This window comes from Ursus americanus, chromosome 13 (genome assembly GCF_024610735.1).
Source record: "Ursus americanus isolate L20-20 chromosome 13, mUrsAme1.1.p, whole genome shotgun sequence".
In the NCBI taxonomy this organism is placed as follows: Eukaryota; Metazoa; Chordata; class Mammalia; order Carnivora; family Ursidae; genus Ursus; species Ursus americanus.
This window is the reverse complement of record NC_142139.1, coordinates 52289773-52296460: the sequence shown is the minus strand read 5'-3', so window position 1 is coordinate 52296460 and position 6688 is coordinate 52289773.

Below are 6688 nucleotides of genomic sequence, written 5' to 3'. Positions count from 1 at the left end.
AGAGGTCACGACCAACACCAATGAAATTGGAAGGATTATTAGAAACTTTTATCAATAGCTATATGCCAATAAGTTAAGCAATCTGGAAGAGATGGAGGCCTTCCTGGAAATCTATAAACTACCAAGACTGAAACAGGAAGAAATTGATTTTTTAAATAGGCCAATTAATTATGGAGAGATTTATTCAGTGATAAACAACCTTCCAAATAACAAAACTCCAGGCCCAGATGGTTTTCCTGGGGAAATCTACCAAACATTCAAAGAAGAAATAATACCTATTCTCCTAAAGCTATTTCAAAAAATAGAAACAGAAGGAAAGCTAACAAACTCATTCTATGAGGCCAATATTACCTTGATCCCCAAACCAGGCAAAGATCCCATCAAAAAGGAGAATTACAGACCGATTTCCTTAATGAATATGGACGCCAAAATCCTCAACAAAATCCTGGCTAATAGAATCCAAGAGTACATTAAAAGGATTATCCACATGACCAAGTGGGATTCATACCTGGGATGCAAGCGTGGTTCAACATTCACAAATTGAACAGCGTGATACATCATATCAACAAGAAAAGACTCAGGAACCATATGATCCTCTCAATTGATGCAGAAAAAGCATTTGACAAAATACAGCATCTGTTCCTGATTAAAACCCTTCAGAGTGTAGGAATAGAGGGTACATTTCTCAATCTCATAAAAGCCATCTATGAAAAGCCTACAGCAAATATTATTCTCAATGGGGAAAAGCTGGAAGCCTTTCCCTTAAGATCAGGAACACGAAAAGGATGCCCACTCTCACCACTATTATTCAACATAGTACTAGAAGTCCTTGCAACAGCAATCAGACAACAAAAAGGGATAAAAGGTATCCAAATTGGCAAAGAACAAGTCAAAATGTCTCTCTTTGCAGATGACATGATACTCTATATGGAAAACCCAAAACAATCCACTCCCAAACTATTAGAAGTTATAGAGCAATTCAGTAATGTGGCGGGATACAAAATCAATGCTCAGAAATCAGTTGCATTTCTATACATGAATAAAGAGACTGAAGAAAGAGAAATTAGGGAATCCATCCCATTTACAATAGCACCAAAAACCATACATTACCTTGGAATTAACTTAACCAGAGACGTAAAAGATATATATTCTAGAAACTATAAATCACTCTTGAAAGACATTGAGGAAGACACAAGAAGATGGAAAAATGTTCCATGCTCATGGATCGGAAGAATTAACATAGTTAAAATGTCCATGCTACCCAGAGCAATCTACACTTTCAATGCTATCCCAATCAAAATACCGATGACATTTTTCAAAGAACTGGAACAAATAGTCTTTAAATTTGTATGGAACCAGAAAAGGCCCCAAATCTCCAAGGAACTGTTGAAAAGGAAAAACAAAGCTGGGGGCATCACAATGCTGGATTTCAAGTTGTACTACAAAGCTGTGATCACAAAGACAGCATGGTACTGGCACAAAAACAGACACATAGACCAATAGAACAGAATAGAGAACCCAGAAATGGACCCTTGGCTCTTTGGGCAACTAATCTTTGATAAAGCAGGAAAAAACATCCGGTGGAAAAAACACAGTCTCTTCAATAAATGGTGCTGGGAAAATTGGACAGCTACATGCAAAAGAATGAAACTTGACCACTCTCTCACACCATACACAAAGATAAACTCCAAATGGATGAAAGACCTCAATGTGAGACAGGAATCCATCAAAATCCTAGAGGAGAGCATAGGCAGCAACCTCTACGACATCGGCCAAAGCAACATTTTTCATGACACATCTCCAAAGGCAACAGAAACAAAGGATAAAAATGAACTTGTGGGACTTCATCAAGATAAAAAGCTTCTGCACAGCCAAGGAAACAGTCAAAAAAACTAAGAGGCAGCCCATGGAATGGGAGAATATATTTGCAAATGACACTACAGATAAAAGACTGGTATCCAAGATCTACGAAGAACTTCTCAAACTCAATACACGAGAAACAAATAAACAAATCAAAAAATGGGCAGAAGATATGAACAGACACTTTTCCAATGAAGACATACAAATGCCTAACAGACACATGAAAAAATGTTCAAAATCATTAGCCATCACGGAAATTCAAATCAAAATCACACTAAGATACCACCTTACGCCAGTTAGAATGGCAAAAATAGACAAGGCAAGAAACAACAATTGTTGGAGAGGATGTGGAGAAAGGGGATCCCTCCTACATTGTTGGTGGGAATGCAAGTTGGTACAGCCACTCTGGAAAACAGTGTGGAGGTCCCTTAAAAAGTTAAAAATTGAGCTACCCTATGACCCAGCCATTGCACTACTGGGTATTTACCCCAATGATACAGACGTAGTGAAGAGAAAGGCCATATGCACCCCAACATTCACAGCAGCATTGTCCACAATAGCCAAAGCATGGAAGGAACCAAGATGCCCTTCAACAGATGACTGGATTAAGAAGATGTGGTCCATATATACAATGGAACATTACTCAGCTATCAGAAAGAACGAGTTCTCAACATTTGCTGCAACATGGACGGCACTGGAGGAGATAATACTAAGTGAAATAAGTCAAGCAGAGAAAGACAATTATCATATGATTTCTCTCATCTATGGGACATAAGAACTAGGAAGATCAGTAGGGAAAGAAAGGGATAAAGAAAGGGGGGGTAATCAGAAGGGGGAATGAAGCATGAGAGACTATGGACTATGAGAAACAAACTGAGGGCCTCAGAGGGTAGGGGGGCGGGGGAATGGGATAGACTGGTGATGGGTAGTAAGGAGGGCACGTATTGCATGGTGCACTGGGTGTTATACACAACTAATGAATCATCGAGCTTTACATCGGAAACCAGGGATGTACTGTATGGTGACTAACATAATATAATAAAAAAACATTAAAATAAAAATAAATAAATAAATAAAAATACAAGTGGGATGACAATCGTATTTACTGTCTAAACTTGCATACTTTTGAGATTCTAGGGAAACACTATTAACAATTATGCCAGGACAGCAGAGTGAAGTGAAACAGTTTTGCCCAAATCAAGTCGTAAAGTCATCTTACCTAAAAGTAACCATTGATCAATTTGGCTTTCCATTATGCTCCATTTTCTACTGTTATTGGAAAAGGGGGAAAAAAAGTCCTTTGCCTTGCTTTTCTTTTTCCCCTTCAAAATGAGGAATGCTACAATTAACTTCTTTACCATGAAACAGTCACACGTAACTGATGAATTTTAGAGAAAGACTGACTGTTTATACAGTCTTAAGTCATAGAGACACCATTTAGAATCCATACTTAGTTTCTTAGCCCAGCTATGGTTAGTAAATAAGGCCCTAACAAACTGTTAACATTTGGATTTGGCCAAAAGCAAACCAGGCTTTGGAACTCCCCAAGTGCGGTGGACCACAGCCTCTCCCCTCTCCCACAGCTCTGGAGATTTCCAATGGGCTGAGGCCTCTGTCCAACAGCAGAGCCGAACCATAAATCAGACTTTCCTTGGAATCATGGTGAGAGGACTGGGACCGTTACTGGCCTATTTTTATTCTCAACAAAGACCTTTCTATCCTGAGTTTTTGAGAGACAATACTTTCAGATTAAAACAGAAAGGAACGCATCGTCTGAGTGCTGTAAGCACTTACTGTGAAGAAAGAAAAGCAAAAATGATTTTGAAGCAGTCACGTTTGCCAGGATTATGTATGGTTCGAGCCTCCATGTTCGCTCCCTCTCTGTTCCTAGCCCTGTGCTGCCACTACCCAGTTACCATATGGAACAGTATAGATGGCCATACTGGGCATTAATGGCAGCATGGATTCTGAGTGCTGGGATCCTGCCCATTCATTCCAGCACTTCCCTTACTCTCCAAAAAAATGTGAAGATCAAATATTTCTTAGTATTGATCATCACTTAAACATTTTATAGATGTTGGAAAAACTTTCCTTTTTGTAAGTGCCCTTTCCCCCTGTGATCTACTAAGAAATTTTTCCCACCCTCTACACATAAAGAAACAGATTTCATGTAAATATGCTGCACATTTTTTATGAACTTCATGGCCTGTAGCCCATAATTCTAAAGCATTGAAACAGAGATGTCAGACTTCAGAAATATTTCATTCTCTTCCTGAATGGAAGGTTAGGAGAAGCAGGTAACATTTAGAACACTGTTTGAAAGAAATCTCTGGCTGGCAACTGACTGTTGAAATATTAAGGCCAGTGGTGCGATCACACACTATTAAAACTCTATGAGTGAGTAGGGATTAGTCCCTTTCAGGATCACCACTGTGCTGGACAAAGCCACTTGAAAGTGAATTTTGTCACCCTGTGAAGGCAAGTTCTCCAGTACCCTACGTGTCTATCAGAGGATGATTTACTCCCTCTAATAATGCTTAAATATAGGGTGAAATTATCCAATCATTTTTCAAATAAATTTGTCAGGAAGGTATAAATCACAGCTCAATGAGAGACAAGGAAGCTCATAATATCCTGCTCTGTATCCATTCGGAGTACAAATCAATCGATCATGCTCAAAATGAAGTGAACAACTTATGGGCCTCACACTATTAAAAATAACTTTAGTTTGTGAATCACGTAATTTTCTCATCGGTATGCGATAGTCTTGTTTAAGTTCGTGAAATATGGGAAGTGTTAAAGAGTGAGAGGAACGAACACTTCACACATATATGTGTGTATATGTACATATGTTTATGTGTATATATATATGTGTGTGTGTGTGTATTCCCATATAGAGAGAATGAATTGATGTAGATATATAACATCAATAGATATAAATACATATACGGCGAGAATGAATATGTAGAGATGTTTGAATGAATTAATCACAGACGATCCAAAAAAAAAAAAGCTGTTTAAGGCTAAAACAATTATTGACCAGTGAATTCTATGATGTAGTGTTTGCTGCATGCTAGCTGAGCACATGAGCCCCTCTCTCCCAAGCCTGTGGGTCTCTACAGTGCTCAGTTTTTGAATTCCGTTTTCCACAGTTCTAAAGGTTAAATAAGATATGCCCAGTTAAGCGTCATGAGCTCTTAACTTCATAAAATGTAAAGGGCTTCTAGACACCTGAGATATGCAACCTAAGTTATCTCTTCAATAATAAGAGCCATTTGGTCTTCATTTGGGTTTTAAGGCCTTAGGATTTTTATGTATTTAGAAAACTTTTCAAGTGATCATAGAACTGAGCGTAGAGCTGCCTCCAACAGTTTATGTTTCCTCTAAGCATCACGACTAACTGTGACTAATCACCTAAATTAATTTAATTTCATAGAATGAAGCATCTCAAAATACAGAGCAGAATCATTTTCTTGAAGATGAGCCAGATCGTATATCCACTGTTCCTGAATGCTGTGAATTCATCTGGGGACATTTAACATTCCATAGTCCAACAGCCCTGGCAAATTTGTATTCCTAGGGAGTAGTAAACTTTCACTTTCCTTCTTAGAATATTTTATATCTGAATATAGTGTATGCCCGAGTTTTGTGTTTTTTTTTTTTACTTTCTTGTCTTATTAATACCTTACTTTTACATTGAAATAAAGACAAGAGAATTAGGTTGATCACAACAGAAAAGAACAACAGAGAAATAGACACCAAAAAGGCCTCTTTTCTTATTTTTCCATTTTAAGTATTATGGGTTTGGGGGGTTTTTTTGTTTTTGTTTTTGTTTTGTCATTCTAATAATACCTTTACAGAATTTGGCTTGTTGTCTAGATATTAAAAAATGGATGAGAATTTATATTCTAAAGCATAACATACCTACATAGCAATGAGATTGGAAAATACTTTCTTACTGATCTCTGACTCTCAACAATTCACCCTAAGCTACAAAAGCAGGTAAAATAAATTATGAGTACAAAAAAGAAGGTAATAAATTTTCTATAATTTAATTATTATAATTGGGTTACCTACCTACAGAAAAATGTAAGTTTAAATGTATAATATTCCAGATGGTAGATTGATAAAAGTCTGAAAATTATCTTTTAATAAAAACTGGTAGTAATTTAGCCTAAGGTATGCCAGTGAACTGAATGAACATTTTTGAAAGTTATGGGAAAATGTTCTCTTGGAAAGGAACATCTCAATTTTTCTAAAAAGTATTTTGTGAACATTTCTCTAAAAGTTTTATAATTTGACTCATTATAGAGGCCCTTCGGTCACCCCCAAATTATAGCCAAAACTCAAACAACAAAAAATAACTCTCTTCAGTTGCCAATGTTAAAATTCCTTTTCCTGTTCCAAGCCCCTTGCTATCTAAGGGGCTCCCTGAGGCAAATATTTGAATGCATGCAGGGAAGCTTCCTTCGGATTCGAGATTGTAGTTGCCCAAAATAAAAACTTAATTTCTCCCCAGATTATTTCCTAGGAATCATATTGTTTATTTTCATAATATGGGCAAGCTTACCTATCTCAATGTAACTCTCGTTAATTGACTTGGTGGTGTCCATTTTCCCAATCATATTATGGTATCCTAACCCTTACCTCCCCGAGGCTCACAATTCACCACCCAGCAATCTGAGAAGACAGTGTATCTAAACTCCTCTGGGTAACCAGCAATCCCCTGCTGAATTCTGTGGACCCCCCACCCCCAAGGTTCAGTAATGAAATGCATATTTTGCTAGCTAGTACCATCCAGCTTTAGGAAACAGTGTATTCTCATTTT